Source organism: Triticum urartu, chromosome 2A, assembly GCF_056163025.1.
Source record: "Triticum urartu cultivar PI428250 chromosome 2A, HENAU_Tu73, whole genome shotgun sequence".
In the NCBI taxonomy this organism is placed as follows: Eukaryota; Viridiplantae; Streptophyta; class Magnoliopsida; order Poales; family Poaceae; genus Triticum; species Triticum urartu.
The window spans coordinates 146,464,197-146,486,279 of record NC_141874.1 but is presented as its reverse complement, the minus strand read 5'-3'; positions in this window follow the sequence as shown (position 1 = coordinate 146,486,279).

Sequence of the window (22,083 nt, the reverse complement as noted above, 5' to 3'; positions counted from 1 at the left end):
AGGCAAGCTCTTGGGTTTTTTTGGAGTCAAACAGAGGCATTGAGGCTAATCCAGAAAAAATTGCAGCAATTACATCCTTGGCTAAACCGGCGTGTATCAACGATGTTCAATGTCTAGCCGGCAGGACTACAGCCTTGAGCCGGTTTATCAGTCGCCTTGGAGAGAAGGCCATCCCCTTATATCAGATGCTCAAGAAAACAGATAACTTTGTCTGGAGTGAGGCAGCTGATAAGGCGTTCGAGGATCTGAAGAGGCAGCTAGCTGAACCGCCCGTGCTTGCTAATGCCCGGGCTGTTAGCGTAGCCATTGTGGTAGAGCGCAAGGAGCTTGGCAAGGAATATCCGGTTCAACGACCGGTTTATTATATCATCGAGGTGCTCATTGAATCAAAGCAGAGGTATCCACATTGTCAGAAGCTGGTGTATGGGGTGTTTATGGCGAGCCGGAAGCTTAAACATTATTTTCAGGGCCATGCCATCACAGTGGTCAGTTCGGCTCCTCTGGGTGACATCATTCAAAACAGAGAAGCAACTGGCCGGATTGCCAAGTGGGCTATTGAACTTGGATCTCACGGGCTCAAATATATACCACGCACAGCGATCAAATCCCAGGCACTCGTGGACTTCATCAATGATTGGACGGAGTTACAGGCACCGGAAGAGAAGCCAGATAATACATATTGGACTATTCATTTTGATGGGTCCAGACAGTTGGAGGGCTCGGGGCTGGAGGCATACTAACTTCCCCACGAGGTGACAAGTTTTGTTATGTCCTCCGTTTAATGTTCCCTTGTACTAACAATGCAGCTGAATATGAGGCTTTGCTCCACGGTCTTCGAATGGCTAAGGAGATGAATTTGAGCCAGGTTAAGTGCTTCGGCGATTCAGATCTAGTGGCTCAGTAGGTGTCTGGCACTTGGGATTCTAAGGACCCACTCATGGCTGCATATCGGCGAGAGGTGGACGCAGTGGCTGGTCACTTTAAAGGTTATCAGGTGGACCATATAGACCGGCGGAAGAATGAAGCCGCGGACGCTTTAAGTCGTCTTGGTTCCCAGCGTAAACCGGTCCCGCCCAATGTCTTTCTTGATGTGTTGCATAATCCGCCAGTCAAAGTGCCAATCGAAGAAGATTTGGCTATTCCTGATCCGGAGGCTCAGTTGGTGGCAGCTCTGCACGCCATACCGGATTGCACGATCCCATATATGGCTTACATGAACCGGGGCGAGTTACCAGACGATGAAATGTTGGCTCGACAGATAATCCGGCGTTCCAAATCCATGAGCATACTCAACGGAGAGTTACATCGTTACAGTGTTTCAGGAGCAATTCAACGCTGTGTTTCTCCTCAAGAAGGTTGTGAGATTTTGCGAGAAATCCATGAAGGGGATTGCGGTCACCATGCCGGTTCAAAGTCGTTGGTTGCCAAAGCTTTTCGCCACGGTTTTTACTGGTTGACGGCGCATGCTGATGCGGAGGATTTAGTCAAGAGATGTGATGGATGTCAGAAATTTGCCCGCCGTGCAAACGTTCCGGCTCAAGAGTTGCGGATGATTCCAATTACGTGGCCGTTTGCAACTTGGGGGCTTGATATGGTTGGACCATTCAAGCGTTCTAAGGACAAAAAGACCCACTTGTTAGTAGCAGTTGATAAATTCACTAAATGGGTGGAGGCAGAGCTAGTTAGCAAGTGTGATGCAGCCACAACGATTCAATTCATCAAGAAGGTGATATTCCGGTTTGGCTTTCCACACAGCATTATAACAGATAATGGTACTAATTTGTCAAAAGGGGAGATGGAAGAATTCTGTCAACGTGAGCACATCCGGCTTGATCTAGCGTCGGTGGCTCACCCCCAATCTAATGGTCAAGCAGAGAGGGCAAATCAAGAAATTCTACGGGGTATCAAACCCAGGCTTATGGTTCCCTTAAAGCAGACGCCGGGTTGTTGGGTTGAGGAGCTACCTTCTGTGTTATGGAGCATCAACACCACACCCAATAGGTCTACGGGTTACACACCTTTCTTCATGATCTATGGAGCGGAGGCGGTTCGTCCTAGTGACATCCGTCACGACTCGCCCCGTGTGGCAGCTTATGTTGAAGCTGATAATGAGAAGGCACGTCAGGATTCTCTGGACCTGTTGGATGAAGAGTGTGATCTTGCAGCAGCACGATCAGCGATTTATCAACAAGATCTCCGACGTTATCACAGCCGCTGGGTTAAAACCAGAACCTTTCAAGAAGGCGATTTGGTGCTCCGGCTCATCCAGGATCAGACTGATATGCACAAGTTATCCCCACCTTGGGAAGGACCCTTTGTGGTCAGCAAAAATCTGCACAACGGGTCTTACTACCTCATTGATGTTGGAGAGCATAAAGACTCACATCAATCGGAGGAGGAGACCAAGCGGCCATGGAACATAGCTCTTCTTCGGCCTTACCATACTTGAGCCATAGGCTCTTCCTATGTACATATTTATGATAATGTATATATTATAATAAACCGGAGCCTCCATTCAAGAGGGGTCTCTGTTCGTTTTACATCATGTGTGTGCTCACAAGAGTTTCTACTGACAAAGCGGAGTTTTTTTAAAACCGGTCTCTACAAGCCGCAAGGATATAATGAATATCACTAGGGGGCTTGGTCATATCTGAACCATAGCTACACCTATTGGTCGGTTCGAAACGACAAAGGGATATCACTAGGGGGCTTGGTTGTTATCACACCACAGCTACACCTCTTGATAGGCGTTTAGCCAGAAAGGAAATTATGTGGGGCCAAAGAGAGTGTTGCACAAAGCACAAACTCAAACATGGGCACCCACTAAGCACAGCTCACAAATTTACTTGGGGGATCTTTGTGCAAAGCAACAAAGAGTTTGAAAGGACCCTTGTAATTGGCTATCAAGCCACGGCTTGGAAGCCTGGTGTATTCACCTAAAAACCCAGGTTAACCTGCCTTCATCAAGTAATCCACTCCTGTCCAGGTAATCCTGGTATGACCCATCGAACGTTTGACAAGTCAATCTTTTACAGACCCTGAACTTGTCACAGTTAAAACGATGATTGGTTAATTGGAGGCCCATCTTAAAAGGCTTTGTTAAATGGTTTAACTCAGAGGCCTGGCAGCCCATGAAAAGCCTCGATTTGGAGCCTGGCAGCTCGTAAAAATCCTTGCATATTTTCCTGTTTGAATTTTGTTTGTTGAACATCATAAGTATTTTTTTGATAAACCGGCATCCTTGACCTGGCTTGCTTCTCAACTACAAGTTGTTGGCACATGATCAGTTATAAACCGGTGTTTATTGACCTGGTCTGGTTTGACTAAATCACCAGTGTTATAAAGAAAGCCCGGTAGTTATCCCGGTCCAGTTTAAACTGGCAATACGGAAATAAGGTTATCAATGTTCCGTATTGGTATTAACACCTTTGCCGTATGCACCGTTGGTCAACCAATGAGGTATGTTATGTATATTCTTTTTTATACAAACACTTTAATTATTTCATCTATATATTATACACTTCTTGGAAATATTGACCCGTCTAGCGGTAAACTGCTAGACACTTTTAAGTTGTTGAACCCAGGAACACAACTCATCATGGGTTATGCATAAATAAATCCCAAAGGGTGGCGCAAGTTGTGATGAGGCATTACAAAACTGCTCAAAGGCATGGCAAATAAAGGAGTTTTGGCTATCCTATTACAATAAGCCTTCAAAGCGGCTCCAATGGCATAATTGTTTTTCATAAAATCGGCACATGGTGGACAGTAAACCGGCGACCGGTTCAGGACGCTTCGTCGGGACGGTTTGATGGTTGAGGGTCCGTTGGTGTAGGCACTTCTTCATCCCTCCCCAGTCGCTGGAAATCAACCATTGACCAATCGATTCCAGTTAAAGCTTGAAACACTGCTTCTTCATGGATAAGATTGGAAGGGTTAATATCAGGAGCATAAGTGTGCTTACGAATCGGAGGCACATGTTCTTCAACTTCATGGATGTCGGCCGGCTGCCACTTCCCCTCCGCATTGTAAAATGGTTGAAATGGGACAAATCGGTGTCATCGGCCAACTTGCTGGCTGCTGGCCGCATCTGTTTGGTCAGCCGCCAGAGATCATCATTGTCAAAGTTGGAACCATCTTCTTTAACACCCGGGTATCCTTTGATGATGTCTTCCGCTTCAAGATCTGGAATCCAGGCTTTTGCTCGAATAAGTGCAGTTAAAGCTCCGGCTCTAGCAGCTGCTTTCTTCAACTCAGCGATGCAGGCTGGTAACATGGCCAACTTCTCAAGAGTTTCTTTAATCAAAGTGGGAGCCGGTTTGTTATAAGCTGCCATGCAAATAGCCCGCTGAGACCCAGAGTACAGCTGCTCAATCAATGTGTATGCCGCTTTGAGTTTCATCCGCATATCTGTGCCAAAATGAGCGATCGGGTACCTGTCAAAGGTTTTATCAACATTTTGTCAGTTATAAGGTTCATCAACTTATGCAACGCACATAAAGCAGGTACTTACCAAAGATAGCAGAGGTCATAGCATTGATTTGGTGTTTCAAACCGGCTAGTTCATCTACCACTGGCTTCAGGGCTGCCTCGGCATCTACAGCTCTTTTGGTTAAACCGAATTTCTCGGTTTCCCAGTCAGCATGATCTTTGTTAAAAGATTCTTTCAACTTTTCTATCACGGCCAGGGCCTGGGTCAGCTCCTCTTTGGCTTTTTTAGCCTCGGCTTGTTGTGACTTCACGTTCTCTTGCAAATCAGAAATTCGAGCATCTTTGCTTCTCAGTTCAGCCTGCCACGTTGAAGGTATGTTAAATAAATAACATATATATGTGCTAAGTAAAAAGCGTATAACAAAGTTATGCACTTCATACTTGGGGGCTAATTCTTATTTTCTCTCAAGTACTACACTTTATACAAGTCTCCAGGACAATGCAAGCATTATCCTTGACACTTGGGGGCTAATGTGCATCTGTTCTAAAATGGATGTGTGGATTAAAAACCGGATTAACTTGCCAAGTTAAACCGGCCTTTGGGGACTATGCTGCAAAAAGTTATCTAATTATTTCAAGATGAGTCTTATCTATTATTAGAGACCTGCCATTGCAAGGATCAATGATGAGATGCTTAAAGTGTTACAAAGACCCGGTTTATGATTAACAATCATAAAACGGCCCTTGGGAGCTACTTGGGATAGTATTTCAGCTATAAATCTATAAACAAAGGGAGAGGAATTTACCTCATATCGCTCTTTCATCAAGTTCACCAAACCGGCTTCATAGTCCCGGTTTGAGTGCAGATGGTTTAAGAAGCCAGAATGGAGCTCATCAGCGTTAAGATGAGCATAGCTTGATAAATCACTGCTCCATTTACCTTTCTCCTTGGCATCTTGCTCTTCTTTGGCACTGTGTTGAGCCAAAATGACGGGATGGCCAGGAGAGCTGTGGCCCATTCCAGTAATAATAATGTCATCACCTTGGCCTTCAGGGTTTTTGGTTGATGATATTGGAATTTCAGCATCTTTCATCGGACTACCCAGTTTGGTTCTGCCATTTCAACATCAAGCGGCAGGATCAGTGCCTGCTGGTTCATCAGTACTTTGGCCTTCAAGGGGCGGGTTATCTGAAGCAGCTGCAGGGTGGTGGCTTTCCGGTTCACGAGTTTGTTCTGGTTCACCTCTTGGTTCTTCTTCTTCGGCAACTGGATCTTCGAGCGGATTGGTGGTCCGAGCTTTCTTACTGGGTCTGGCTTTGGCCCTGCAAACAGAATAAAATAGGATTAACATCCTATTCAAAGGATTTATGGCACATTGAAAGGAAAGATTTTTACAACTTACCCGGCCACAGTTTTCAAAGGGGGGAGTTGAGTTGCTGCCGATTCACCAGAAGATGAAGGAGGTGTCACCTGATAATTTGAATCAGACGGATTAAGAGGCTGTCTGAAATAACCTGCCTTGGGGTAAGAATGGTCAGAAGTAGGAGAGACCTCAGAACGGTGCTTCTGAACCGGAGTATCAGGTAAACCGGCTGAAGTGACCTGTTGGCCACTGTGCCGGGTTGTCTGGCGAGCTTCATGCTGCTGAGTCTTCAAAATAAATGTTGGATCCAAGTGAGCAAGAGGATGAGAAAAGCTTACTTTCCGGACTGCTTGGCGAGTTTTTTGTGTTGGAATAGAGTCTGAGTCGGAGGAAAGGGTAATTACCTCTACGTCATCAGCTTGACTAGCTTCTGCGTCCTCCTGAGGAAGATCATTGTTAATGAGATGCATGAAAAGAGAGCCAAGTGAGTCAAGTTCTACCTCAACTTCTGGATCATCAGTATCATCATCAAGCTCTATATTAATCCGGTCAGCCGTTTTCCGTTTTGATGTCCATTTTACGGCTTTGGTCTTTGGGCGGGATGGCTTGACCGCTTTATCTCCATTCTGCTTTGCCGCTTTCTCTATGGTTTCCATTTCCAGAAGGGGTCATCTCCCTATATACAAAGAAGAAGGATTACAGGTTGCATAAGCTAAAAACATTAGAAATGAGGGGGAAATATAATGCTTACAGCAGGCGGTTTGTTCTTGGCATAGAAGGGACTCAGACCGGTTTGACTACAGATCAGTTCCCACTCATTCAGAATCTTCTTTACACCTTCAGTGACTTCTTCCTCAGATAATTGGATGTTGCAATGGTGTTGAGGGTCATCAACCTCACCGGTATATTCACACATTAAACCGGGACGCCGGCTTAGCGGCAAAATACTCCAAGATATCCAACAGCGCACAAAGTCCACGCATGTTAAACCGTTTGCCATAAAGGCCCGGAGTTTGGCGAGTTGAGGAGCGTATTTCACCCTTTCTAAAGAGCTCAGGCATTGTGGCATGGGGTGAGTATTGGATAGTCTGTGATCACGAAAGCTGGGGAGGGGATTTTCATCTTCAGGCGAAGTGTCTCTACAATAAAACCAAGTTTGATTCCATTCCTTTGGGTGGCTATGATGTTTGGCATGAGGAAATTCAACTTCTTTCTGCTTTTGAATCGAGACACCGCCAAGTTCTGTGTTCGGGCCGTTTACAAATTCTGTGCGCCGGTTTAAGTGAAAGAAATCCCGGAACAGTTCTGCAGTTGGTTCTTCTTGTAAATATACTTCACAGAAGACCTGGAACTTGCATAAATTGGAAACCGAGTTGGGACCAATATCTTGCGGATGAAGTTGGAAGCTGGCAAGCACATCTCTATAAAACTTTGACCCTGGCGGTTTGAAGCCACGGCCGATATGGTCAACAAAGACCACCACCTCGCCCTGCCTTGGGGTTGGAGGATTTTTTGTTCCTGGAACTCACCATTTGATTTCAGTTTTCTTAGGCAGGGAGCCGATGTTAACCATCTTATTCAATTGAGTCTCAGTAACTCGGGAACGAGCCCAGTTGCAGGCAGTGAATTGTTTGGCCACTGTGAAACAAACAAAGCTGAAAATGAAAGGCCGGTTTATAAATTACGCATGATTATATGCAAGATACAAGGGAGTAAGAAACATACTGATATGTGCAATGGTGTAAACCGGAGACCAATGCAATAAATAAAAAGAAGAAGAAGGCAATACCAGGACAGTAATATTCAGACATTGTTAAACCAGAGTACAACTATGAAGGTAATGGGATCCTCCGGTTTATCAGAGAGCTAATGCTACAGATTGATTATGCAAAGTTAAACCGCTTATGATGGTGTGAGGAGAAATAGATTTCACAGTGATGTATAAAAATTTCGGATCTAAGGAAAGACAGAAAAGCAAAATATTTGACCTAAAAAGGGTATGACCTGAAACAGTTTATGAAGGACTGCAGCAGTTTTTTGAGTATAAGGATTTGTGCGGGTAACAAAAGATTCATCACGGCAAGGGATAGAGTAAGTACGAAGCATTCATCTATGGGCCAAGAAAGAACAGCGCTATAAGCTCTGATGAAACTCAAGAACAACGAAGAGCAAGGAAACCCTAATGGATCTGAGAAAGAAGGGGGAAAAAGACTTACGACGACCGCGGAAGCAGCGGAAGGGCGCTGTGGAACTCTGGTGTGAACAGGTTGATGCAGCGGCCGACGATGAAGCAGAGGCAAGGTTTGAAGATGACGGCGGCGCTCGGGTGCGGAGTTGTCGAGAGGAAGAAGAAGAGATGAATGGGTGGCAGAAAGAAAGAAAAGGGGTCCTGTGCCCCTATTTATAAGGAGAAGCGATAAAACGGCAAGTGCGGGAATCGAGGAGCCCAAAAAATGTATAAATTAATAAAAGTGTCGCTTCGGTGGCTGAATACACATTAAATGAAGGTAATTGTCGACATCAGCGGATAGATGACATCAGGGCGGTTTATCATAATCTGGAAGTATGACGTCACGACGGTTTACAAGATTGAGGTGAAGATATGAGGGAAGATTTTTTTTCTAAGTATAGAAGATTGACATGAACAAGTTCAAACCAATCTGGGGCCTAATGTTGGGGATATTACTAATGGAGGTAAACCGGCCTTATGAAGCCGGGTTGACTCCTTGAAGATTAGAAGCCCATGAAGATGCAAGGATGACGGCGATTCATGGAGGCCCAAGGCCCAAAGGCGGGTTAAAGCCTATAAATGTAAACCGACTTAGTCATGTAACTTGTATTGTAAAATAGGAAGGATAGAGACCGAACTGGATACGTTTATGATCCGGCTTCAGGACTCTGTAAACAGGCGTGTGTCAACCTAGGTATATAAAGGGACGATCTGGCGGCGGTTTAGGGACAGACAACAACTCGAGAGCCAGACAAAGCGGATTCGCTCCCTAGCCTTCGAAACCCTAGCAATACCAATCACAACTAGACGTAGGCTTTTACCTTCCTCGAAGGGGCCGAACTAGTATAAAATTCCCCGTGTCCCCTTGTCCGGTTTAACCCCTTTAAGCTAACCCATAGCGATGGCTCCACGACTAAGTCCTTTCACAAGGACATCTGTCGTGACAAACCCACGACACGTTTGGTATTCCTTTTTTTGCGAAACACTAAAACAAGGAAAAACAAAAACTGGCACTGACACTGGGCTCTAGGTTAATAGGTTAGTCCCAAAAATCATATAAAATAGCATATTAATGCATATAAAACATCCAAAACAGATAATATAATAGCATGGAACAATCAAAACTTATAGATACGTTGGAGACGTATCACCTAACGCGCGCGACCACACATATGACACTTAATGCCTGCCTGCCTCCTCCTCGACGTGGGTAAGGGTGCCACGAACCCCCCGACCTCACTCTCCTCCCTCCCATGTGTATCCCCTCCTCTAACCTCCCCCTCTCTCGCAATTGAGCGTAGCTATCGCCGCCGTCCACCATTCTCGCAGCCACTGGCCACCATTTGCGTCACCATTATGTCCAAATGAAGCGCCTCAAAGCCGTTCTTCTCCACATCGAAGCACATGGGCCCGTATGCGCTGCAATGCCGCTGAGGGAGTCCAGGATTAGTGGGTCCTCGGGTGTCCAGGCTATCAATACGGGCCAGACCGATGGGCCGAGAAGATACAACCAGAAGACTTTCCCCCCGTGTCCGGGTAGGACTCCCCTATGCATGGTGGCAAGGGTGTTCGGATATGTTATTTCCTTCCCCCACAAACCGACTCAGTACAACCCTTGGTCCCCCGGTGTATATATAAACCAGAGGATTTAGTCCGTGGGGGCTATCAGAATTCTCATAGGCTAGACAGCTAGGGTTTAGCCATTGTGATCTCGAGGTAGATCAACTCTTGTAATCCCTATACCCATCGAATATAATCAAGAAGGACATAGGGTTTTATCTCCATTAAGAGGGCCCGAACCAGGGTAAACATTGTGTCTCACTTGTCCCTTGTTCCCCTCGGTCCTCAAACGCATAGTTTGGGACCCCATACCCGAGATTGGCCGGTTTTGAGACCGACATTGGTGCTTTCATTGAGAGTTCCACTATGTTGTCAACAGAAGGATCGATGGCTCACCTTTTCATCAGCGACAATGTTGTTTCCGGGGAGACCTTTCTCCCTAGTCAACATTTTTTTGTTTGGCGGCTTCGCTCTGTGTGCCATTTCAACTTGTCACCTCGAGAAGATCGACTGTTATGCCCCTGGTTATCAGATCAGATTCGGAAGCCTGAATTACATCGCTGATATCCGAGGAGACTTGATCTTCGAAGGGTTCTCGGCCTCGGCCACCGCTCCTCATCTACATGAAGGAAGACTATAGGATCCACCACCAGGCTCCATTCAAAGATCAACTCTCGTTCCTGCCCTGGCCTTAGATCCAGAGCAGACCACTCTGTCCAAAGACGGGAGGCTAAGCCCCATCGGACTCTCTCCTGTTACGGAGTTCCCAACCGGAAACCCAGAGGTGGCCATGTTATCAACGGGCCTGGAGTCAAACAAGACTCTCTGTGTCATCAGGAAACCGGACTCATCTCTAGAGGTCAACTCCGAACTCTCGAGGTCTGCGTCCATTGAGCATGGTCTGGTGGCGTTTACCAGGCCCAGCTCCGCAATTTCTCAGTCACCCGTCCAACCCTCACTCCTAAACGAGGCTCTGTACTTAATGCGATCTCTCGCCATTATGGAAGTATCACCTCCAAACTACGTCCAGCCCGAACTAGGGGTTGCGAGCAGAGAATTTTACGTCCCACCCACCACCCACTTGATAGCCACTGTAGAGGACCTAACCATCATGCTAGACTACGCCTCCGAAGAAATCGACGGCATGGACGACGATGCCGGAGCCGAATCAGGCCAAAACCCACCCATCACTGGGCGTTGGACGACCACTTCTACATACGACGTGTACATGGTGGATGCGCCCGAAAAGAAGGACGACGATGGCACTCAGGATCCGATCGGGAACAAGCCCGTCGAGGCACCACCAAAGCACCGATGTCAGCGGCGCCACTCACGCTCGCGTTGGGAAAAGGAAAGTAATACTAGCACCGGAGATAACAACACCCCGAACAATGCCGAAGACTCCGACTGCCACATCGAGCCTGCGCTCGAGCAGGATGAGTGGGACGAAGGACAAGTCAACCCAGACGAACTTGTCGATCATGAGGATTCGGAGGATAGTAATTATCTACCGGCCTTTGAGGAGGATGTTAGCCTCAGTAACGAAGATTTTATCGTACCAGAGGAACCCCTCGAACAAGAACACTTCACTCGACAGCTTATCGCCACTGTGAGGAGCCTGAAGAAGAAACATCAACAGCTTCAAGATGAACAGGATACGCTCAATGATAGATGGACCAAGATCCTGGCTGCCGAAGAATACGGCCTTGAGCGCCCAACAAAGGGTTACCCAAAACGCAAACTATTACCACAATTCGACGACGAGGCCCTTGATCCAATACCATCCAGATACAACCATGTCGATGAATCGGACCGACCACCACGCGGACGTGACGAAGCGGCTAATTATGCTGAACACCAGCCCGCACCACCTCGCCGAAGAGGCAAAGAGGTAGCAGCTCCGGACTACATGTATGATTTATGTCAGGACTTGGACAATAGAGACGGCCAGACCAGATCAATCTACGGGTCAAGAGGATGTGCTCCAACATGAGACGACGGCCATCAAGCCTGGCACGACAAGCATCACCAAGTTTGGGCCGAGAACCGAACACGGATGTCATCCGAACTCTGTCGTGATGTTTCCCGATATATAAGCACGACAAACCCCATGTGCTTTACCGATGAGGTAATGCAACACCAGTTCCCAGAAGGGTTTAAACCTATAAACATCAATGCATACAATGGATTGACAGATCCCGCTATATGGATCGAAGATTTTCTTCTCCACATTCACATGGCTCGCGGCGACGATCTCGATGCCATTAAATACCTTCCCCTAAAGCTAAAAGGACCAGCATGTCACTGGTTGAATAGCCTCCCAGGAAACTCCATTGGCAGCTGGGAGGACTTGGAAGATGCTTTTTGAGACAACTTCCAAGGAACTTATGTCCGGTCACCGGACCCTGATGACCTTAGTTACATAGTCCAGCAACCCAGAGAGTCATCCCGTAAACTCTAGACATGGTTCTTAATAAAAAGAACCAAATTGTCGACTACCCGGACGCCAAGGCCTTAGAAGCATTTAAACACAGCGTATATCCGGCAGAATCAGCACTGGGGCTGTAGTCAAACGTTTCTTTAACTCTTGAAAACTCACTTCACATTCTTTTGTCCATTTAAATTTGGTAGCCTTCTTCAATAATTGCGTCATTGGCTTCGCACTTTTGGAAAAATTCTCAATGAATCTCCGATAGTATCCTGCGAGTCCAAGGAAACTGCGAATCTCGCTAACTGAAGTGGGTGCCAACCATTCAGTGACTGACTGACCCTTGGTAGGATCTACTGCTACACCTTCTCCTGATATAACATGTCCAAGGAATCCAACTTCCTTCATCCAAAACTCGCATTTGCTGAACTTGGCATACAACTAATGTTCCCAGAGTTCCTCAAGAACTAAACGCAAATGCTCTTCGTGCTCCTCCTCGTTCTTCGAGTATACCATTATATCATCAATGAACACCACAATGAACTTATCCAAATATTCCATGAACACTTTGTTCATCATGCTCATGAAATAGGCAGGGGTGTTAGTCAGTCCAAACGACATGACCGTATACTCATACAACCCGTACCGTAAGGTGAATCTTGTCTTTGGTATGTCCTTCTCTCGTATCTTCAGCTGGTGATATCCAGATCGCAGATCGATATTTGAAAACACCTTGGCTCCTTGCAGCTGGTCAAACAAATCATTGATCATCGGCAGTGGGTATTTGTTCTTGATCGTCACCTCATTTAACGCACAATAATCAACAACCATTCTTAGAGACTTATCCTTCTTCTCGACCAAAAGCACTAGGACTCCCCATGGTGATGAGCTCCGTCGAATGTAACCTTTCTCCAATAACTCCTTGATCTATTTCTTAATCTCCTCCAGATCATTTGCGGGCATCCGGTATGGTCACTTCGATATAGGACCATATCCAATCCTTGTGACTCCAAGATTATATGGTCCTATATCAAAGTGACCATACCGGATGCCCGCAAATGATCTGGAGGAGATTAAGAAACGGATCAAGGAGTTATTGGATAAAGGTTACATTCGACGGAGCTCATCACCATGGGGAGCCCCAATGATTTTGGCCGAGAAGAAGGATAAGTCTCTAAGAATGGTTGTTGATTATCGTGCGTTAAATGAGGTGACGATCAAGAACAAATACCCACTGCCGATGATCAATGATTTGTTTGACCAGCTGCAAGGAGCCAAGGTGTTTTCAAATACCGATCTGCGATCTGGATATCACCAGCTGAAGATACGAGAGAAGGACATACCAAAGACAACATTCACCACACGGTACGGGTTGTATGAGTATACGGTCATGTCGTTTGGACTGACTAATGCCCCTGCCTATTTCATGAGCATGATGAACAAAGTGTTCATGGAATATTTGGATAAGTTCGTTGTGGTGTTCATTGATGATATAATGGTATACTCAAAGGACGAGGAGGAGCACGAAGAGCATTTGCGTTTAGTTCTCGAGAAACTGAGGGAACATCAGTTGTATGCCAAGTTCAACAAATGCGAGTTTTGGCTGAAGGAAGTTGGATTCCTTGGACATGTTATATCAGGAGAAGGTGTAGCAGTAGATCCTACCAAGGTTCAGTCAGTCACTGAATGGTTGGCACCCACTTCAGTTAGCGAGATCCTCAGTTTCCTTGGACTCGCAGGATACTATCGGAGATTCATTGAGAATTTTTCCAAATATGCGAAGCCAATGACGGAGTTATTGAAGAAGGATACCAAATTCAAGTGGACAAAAGAATGTGAAGCGAGTTTTCAGGAGTTAAAGAAACGTTTGACTACAGCCCCAGTGCTAATTCTGTCGGATATACGCAAGATCACTATTCTCTTCTCATTTCTGACTCCTCTCCATTTTCTACTCTTTAGGATGGCGGAGGCAAGGAACAAGTTTGCACAACCAGATGAAGAAGCACCTTTTGGACGACACTTGAAGGAAGTCACTAGGTACTTGAACATTGGACTACCAAGCTTCACCGGGACGTACAACGCCACTTTACCAGAAGAGGAGCGATGGATGATTCAAGTTCAAGTTCCGGGAAGGACATTCACGCCGGTCACTAAGTCCATAGAGTTTTCCTTCGATGCACCAACCTAGAGTCTAGGAAAGAGTATGGAAGCTCACATCACCATGGGACGCATTGGAGAAGTTTACCATAAGGAGCTTAAGGATACTATCTACCAGATTTGTGGGTACCGAGATGAGCAATGGGAAATGATCAGTACCAGGAAGGATAGATCAATTGCAGCTTTCATTCAGGAGTTAAACTAGCATATTCGTCGCCAGGAGAACCAGATGTGCGCAGGAATGATAGACTTGAAGAAGGCGATGACTAGGATCACGGAACTGGAGGAAGAACTCAAGGCTACACGCGAATATTATGAGGAGGAAATCGTCGTACTAGTAGAGAAGAATGACGATCTGGAAAGGAAGCTAGGAGTATTCCTGGGAGACCCCGCATCAGGAGGAGAAGACGAAGAACCCAAGGAGATTCACCCGGAGGACAACATTATGATCGACGACACCTACTCAGACCTCGACAATAGTGATGATGACTATGAAGAGAAGCTGGAGCAGACATCATGGAGTCTTCAACCGAAGAATATTTTTAGTAGACCACCACATCAGTAGTAGTATTCCACCATGTAAATAGTATAGTCCGAGCACTTTCGTAACGATAGTTAGGTCGATTGTATGCCCTTGCTTGATTGATTGAGTCAAATGTTTGTGTTTGTCTCATGTGCATATGGGTAGTGTTTTCTCATTAGACCTCATTTTATTCTAATCTCTCCCCTCTAAACCCATCAGATGCCTCCGAGACGTGACCTCGGATTTACCTTCCCACCGGAGCTCACTCAGTTGATCCAGCAGCAGAATACCCTGATGTAGTTGTTAGTTCAGAACCAAGGCAACAACAACAACAACAATCCACCGCCACCCCCACCAGTTGATAACTTAGCCCGCTTTCTGAGGTTGCAGCCGCCGGTGTTTTCTAGTAGCACCGAGCCGATAGTGGCAGATGATTGGCTCCGCATGATTGGAAGTGAGTTAACCACTGCAGGATGTACAGATGCTGAGAAGGTGCGTTTTTCCGCACATCAGTTGGATGGACCAGCAGCCTCATGGTGGGAGAATTACACTGTCACTTACCCTATAGCCACTGTCACATGGGATCAGTTTCAGCAAGCTTTCCGTACAGCCCATGTCTCAACTAGAGCTATGAGTATGAAGAAGCGTGAGTTTCGCAACTTACGCCAGGGGAACCGTACTGTTGCTCAGTACGCGGATGAGTTTAGCAAGTTATCTCGCTATGCCCCTGATGATGTGGCCACAGATGACGCAAAGCAGGAGAAGTTTATGGAAGGGCTGAATGATGAGATGAGCATGCAGTTGATGGTGGCAACATTCAACAACTACCAGGAGTTGGTAGATAAAGCTCTTATGATTGATGGGAAGCAGCAGCAAATTGAGAGCCGTAAGAGGAAGTATGGATAAGGAAGGTATAATTCAGGAGCTCAGCAGAAGCCTCGCCTAACCCCGAACTCGGGAGGACTTTTTCATAACCATGGAGGCCACACCCACAATGGAGGAAGTAACCATAATCACACTGGCCCAAGGAATGGGAATGGGAATGGAGCAAGCAACAATTAGAACCACTCCAATCCAGCCACACCTGCGAAGAGAGACCTAAGCCACGTTACTTGTTTCAAGTGCGGGAAGACTGGACACTATGCCACGGAGTGCCCTGAAGCGAAGAATGGAAACGGTAATGGGAGTGCTGGAAAGAAGCCCAATCCATTCAACAAAGGACAAGTGAAACACGTCAACGTGGAGGAGGTTGAAGAGCAGCCATACGCGGTTATTGGTAAGTTTTTGGTTAAGTCTTTTACCGCCCTTGTTCTTTTTGATACTGGTGCATCGCATTCATACATATCAAGGGAATGTGTGGATAAGTTTAAACTACCAACCCAAACCCTTAGGACCCATCTGTTAGTGAGTTCACGTGGAGCAGAGTATATGGCTAGTCGATGGTGCGACAAGATACCCTTAACCATTGGTAGCCATGTTTTTCCGTGTGACCTAATAATCTTGGAGTCACAAGGATTGGATGTGGTATTAGGAATGGACTGGATGTCAAAGTATGGAGGAAGCATTGACTTTGTTAGTAAGTCAATTTGCCTCACCACCCCTGAGGGAAAAAGGATCAAGTATGTATCTAGGCATGCGCCAAGAAGTGGCCAAGTGAATACCCTCACGGGAGTTGTTCAAGAGGAAGTGCCTACAGTGAAGGATTACCCGGATGTTTTCCCAGAGGAGTTACCAGGCATGCCACCGGATCGAGACATCAAGTTTTTGATAGAGCTATTGCCAAGCACCGGTCCTATGTCGAAGTGACCATATCGGATGCCCGCAAATGATCTGGAGGAGATTAAGAAATAGATCAATGAGTTATTGGAGAAAGGTTACATTCGACGAAGCTCATCACCATGGGGAGCCCAGTGCTTTTGGTCGAGAAGAAGGATAAGTCTCTAAGAATGGTTGTTGATTATCGTGCGTTAAATGAGGTGACGATCAAGAACAAATACCCACTGCCGATGATCAATGATTTGTTTGACCAGCTGCAAGGAGCCAAGGTGAAAGCACAAGTGCTCCCTAGGTGGTTTTGGTAATTGATGACAACATATCTCTTGTTGGACTAATGTTTCTATCTAGTATATTTCAGATAAGTTCAACAATGGAGTGGCATGGACTAAAGGTTGTGGGAACTCCTTCAAGATGCTAAGGACAAAGGATTGGCTAAAGCTTAAAGCTCAAGACTCTTCATTTTACATTTTAGTGATCCAAGATCACATTGAGTCCATAGGAAAAGCCAATACTATCAAGGAGGGATGAGGTGTTGCTTAATGAGCCTCTTGCTTCATGTGCTTAATGATATGCTCCAAAATCCTCAGCTACTTTCCCACTTCCACAAATGACCTAAACCCTAAGCCAAACTCGGTCATACCGATTCTTTCTATCCGGCGCCACCGAGTTTCACTTGTCATAAGCCACTGCCAAACCCTAGCAATTCGGTTCTACCGATAGGGATCTCGGTCTCACCGAGATGGGATTGCAAACTCTCTGTTTCCCTTTCGTAACTTTTCGGTCTCACCGAAAGAGCGAATCGGTCCCACCGATATTGCAGTGTAAACTCTCCGTTTCCTTTTTGTAACTTTTCGGTCTCACCGAAAGAGCAAATCGGTCCCACCGAGTTTACCTGACCAACTCTCTGGTTAGCTTATTACCAAACTCGGTCTCACCGAGTTTGTGTAATCGGTCTCACCGAGATTACGTTATGCCCAAACCCTAGCCATATCGGTCCTACCGAGTTGCATGTCAGTCCCACCGAAAATCTCTAACGGTCACTAGGTTTACCTTTTCGGTCCGACCGAGTTTGTTGATTCGGTCCCACCGAGATTGGAAAACTGTGTGTAACGGTTGGATTTTGTGTGGAGGCTATATATACCCCTCCACCTCCTCTTCATTCGTGAAGAGAGCCATCAGAACACATACACAATTCCAACTCATATGTTCTAAGAGAGAACCACCTACTCATGTGTTGAGACCAAGATATTCCATTCCTACCATATGAATCTTGATCTCTAGCCTTCCCCAAGTTGTTTTCCACTCAAATCTTATTTCCACAAAATCCAAATCCTATGAGAGAGAGTTGAGTGTTGGGGAGACTATCATTTAAAGCACAAGAGCAAGGAGTTCATCATCAACACACCATTTGTTACTTCTTGGAGAGTGGTGTCTCCTAGATTGGCTAGGTGTCACTTGGGAGCCTCCGACAAGATTGTGGAGTTGAACCAAGGAGTTTGTAAGGGCAAGGAGATCGCCTACTTCATGAAGATCTACCGCTAGTGAGGCAAGTCCTTCGTGGGCGATGGCCATGGTGGGATAGACAAGGTTGCTTCTTCGTGGACCCTTCGTGGGTGGTTGCTTCTTCGTGGACCCTTCATGGGTGGAGCCCTCCGTGGACTCGCGCAACCATTACCCTTCGTGGGTGGAGCCCTCTGTGGACTCGCGCAACCGTTACCCTTCGTGGGTTGAAGTCTCCATCAACGTGGATGTAGGATAGCACCACCTATCCGAACCACGGGAAAAACATCCGTGTCTCCAATTGCGTTTGAATTCTCCAAACCCTTCCCCTTACATTCTTGCAAGTTGCATGCTTTACATTCCGCTGCTCATACACTCTTTGCATGCTTGCTTGATATGTATTGTGTATGTTGAAATTGTGCCTAAAACTCCACTCAAACCAAAAAGGCCTAAAAATTGCAACTTTAGCACTAAGTGTCTAATCACCCCCCTCTAGACACATCTACTTCTAGATCCTACAAGTGGTATCAGAGCCTTGGTTTCCATTTCCTTGGTTTAATCACCATTGGAGGAAGATGGATGTGTCTACTTTAGGGAGTCTTAGACATAGAGTGCCTATTCTTGATGGAGAGTATTTTCACGAGTGGAAAAATGAGATGCTTGTAATCTTCAATCAGTATCATTTGAACAAGTATATTGCTAGTCCTTGTGCACCTCATATTGATCCTTTGCATCCTACCCTAGATGAAGATATTGACATGATTCGCAATCTTAGAACTATTGAGCTCATCATTAGAGGATTGCCCAAAAATTTGATTGCTAATTTGCCTACTCTTAATTGTGCCTATACTATATGGAAATTTCTTGAGGAATGATTTCCCGATCATTCCTTGAAAAATTTGGATGAAATTCTCCATAAATCTATTTCCTCGATCTTGATGAACTCTAGTGATCCTAGTTTTGGTGATTATCTATTTGAGCTTGCCAATCTCAAGCGAGCTAAAGGAGATGTTGGAATCATTAGTGATATCATATTCGAAGCTATAAGAATTCATAAAGGTGACCACTTTGATGATCATTTATCTAATGAATTACCCTCTCTAGGAAATGATGAGTCAGAAGATCATGGTGAACATGGATACTATGATGATGATGATGATGATGATGATAGTGACTTCGATCTTGATGATGCAATGAGACATTTTGGTCTTATGGCAAATCTTCGGGGATATGAGTCAGGAGGAAAGGAATGGGTTCTTGATAGTGGATGTACTGATCATATGACCGGAGATGAAGAGATGTTCCGTGAGCTTGCTGAAAATGACGGCCCTCGAAAATATGTCACCTTTGGTGATAATTCAAAGGGTAAAGTGGTTGGCCTTGGTAAGGTGGCCATCTCACATGATAGTTCCATTCAAAATGTCATGCTCGTTGAATCTCTTGGCTACAACTTACTTTCAGTATCTAGACTTACTGATTTCGGTTTGAATGTCCTATTTACTGAGGTAGAGTGCCAAGTATTTCGTCGAGACAATCATAAAATGGTCTTTACCGGTATGCGTAGAGGTGATCTTTACATTGTCGATTTCTCTAAAAAGGCACAACCTAAAACTTGCTTTATTGCTAAATCCTCAAAAGGTTGGTTGTGGCATAGACGACTAGGTCACGTTGGCATGAGAAACCTTGACAAGCTTATTAAAGGAAATCATATCCTTGGAGTTAACGATGTCATATTTGATAAGGATAGACTTTGTAGTGCTTGTCAAGCAGGTAAACAGGTTGGAGGAAGACATCCCGTGAAGAACATCATGACCACAAGGAGGCCACTTGAGCTACTTCATATGGATCTTTTTGGTCCCAACGCCTACAAGAGTCTCGGTGGAAATTCTTTTGGTCTAGTTATAGTTGATGATTTTTCAAGATTTACGTGGGTGTTCTTTCTTAATGACAAGTCACAGGTCCAGAAGATCTTCAGAAACTTCGCTAGGAAGGCCCAAAATTAGTTTGACGTGAAGATCAAGAAGGTTCGGAGTGACAACGGAACGGAGTTCAAGAACACAAATGTGGACACCTTTCTTGACGAAGAAGGGATTTCACATGAGTTCTCGGCTACGTACACAACAAAATGGAGTTGTTGAGAGGAGGAACCGGACGCTCATCGAAATGGCAAGAACGATGCTTGATGAATACAAGACGCCGAAGCACTTTTGGGCAGAAGCGATTGAGACAGCTTGTCACGCAACAAATCGCTTGTATCTTCACAAGCTACTCGACAAGACGGCATACGAGCTCCTCACCGGTAACAAACCCCAAGTTGGATACTTTCGAGTATTCGGCTCAAAGTGCTACATTCTTGATAAGCATCGTCGTTCAAAGTTTGCTCCTAAATCTCATGAAGGTTTCCTACTTGGTTATGGCTCAAACTCTCACACTTACCGTGTCTACAACAATTTCACCCGAAAGGTTGAAGAGACGGTAGATGTGAAGTTTGATGAATCTAATGGCTCGCAAGTAGAGCAAATGCCAATTGATGTAGGAGACAAAGACCCTTCAGAAGCAATCCAAGACTTATCCATTGGCAAAATTCGTCCAACGGAGGTGAAGGAGAGTACTTCATCTGTCCAAGTGGAAGCTTCTACTTCACGACAAAGAGAACCAAGAATTGACACGGAAGCATCCACAAGTGGGACACACCAACATGAAGAAAACGAGGAAATACATCAAGACGAACATCAACAACCTCCTTCTCCACCACGACAAGAGAACGACAACGGCAACAATGAAGAAGACCAAGAAGAAGAACAAGATGAAGAAGATTTTCAACAAAGACCCAAGCAAAAGCTCTCACGAGTTCGAGCAAGAATTGCCAAAGATCATCCCGTCGAGCAAATCTTAAATGATATACAAACCGGGAGAATCACTCACTCAAAGACTCGTTTAGCTAACTTTTGTGAAAACTATTCATTCATCTCTAGCATTGAACCTATGAAGGTTGAAGAAGCATTGGAAGATCCGGATTGGATAAACGCTATGCATGAAGAGCTACACAACTTTGAGAGAAACCAAGTTTGGACATTAGTTGAGAAGCCCGACAACAACCACAACATCATTGGTACCAAATGGGTGTTTCGCAACAAGCAAGATGAAGATGGACAAGTGGTTCGCAACAAAGCACGTCTCGTCGCCCAAGGATACACACAAGTCGAAGGTATGGACTATGGTGAGACATATGCTCCCGTTGCTAGACTTGAGTCCATTCGCATCTTACTTGCCTATGCTAATCACCATAATATCACCTTGTACCAAATGGACATCAAAAGTGCTTTTCTAAATGGTGAAATAGAGGAGGAAGTTTATGTCAAACAACCTCCCGGTTTTATCAATCCTAAGAAACCAAATCATGTTTACAAACTTCACAAAGCTCTTTATGGTCTTAAACAAGCTCCTAGAGCATGGTATAAATGCTTGACCAAGTTCCTTACTACAAGTGGTTTTGAAATTGGTAAAATTGATTCTACTCTTTTTACTAAAATGGTTAATGGAGAACTATTTGTATGCCAAATTTATGTTGATGATATCATATTTGGTTCAACTAACCCTCTCTTTAGTGAAAAGTTTGGAATGCTAATGTCAGAGAAGTTTGAGATGTCTATGATGAGTGAACTCAAATTCTTTCTCGGTTTGCAAATCAAGCAAACTAAGGAAGGTACATTTGTCTCTCAAACAAAGTACACCAAGGACTTATTCAAGAAGTTCAATATGCAAGAATGCAAAGGTATGTCTACACCCATGCCTACTAGTGGACATAATGATTTAACCAAAGATGGTGAACCGGTTGATCAAAAGGTTTATCGCTCTATGATTGGTTCATTGTTATACCTATGTGCTTCACGTCCCGATATTATGCTAAGTGTGTGCATGTGTGCACGATATCAAGCTGCTCCTAAAGAATGTCATCTTAAGGCTGTGAAAAGGATAGTGAGATACTTAATCCATACACCAAACTTTGGCATTTGGTATCCTAAGAGATCTTCTTTTGATCTCGTTGGCTATTCCGACTCGGATTATGCCGGAGACAAGGTTGATAGAAAGTCCATTTCGGGTACTTGTCAAT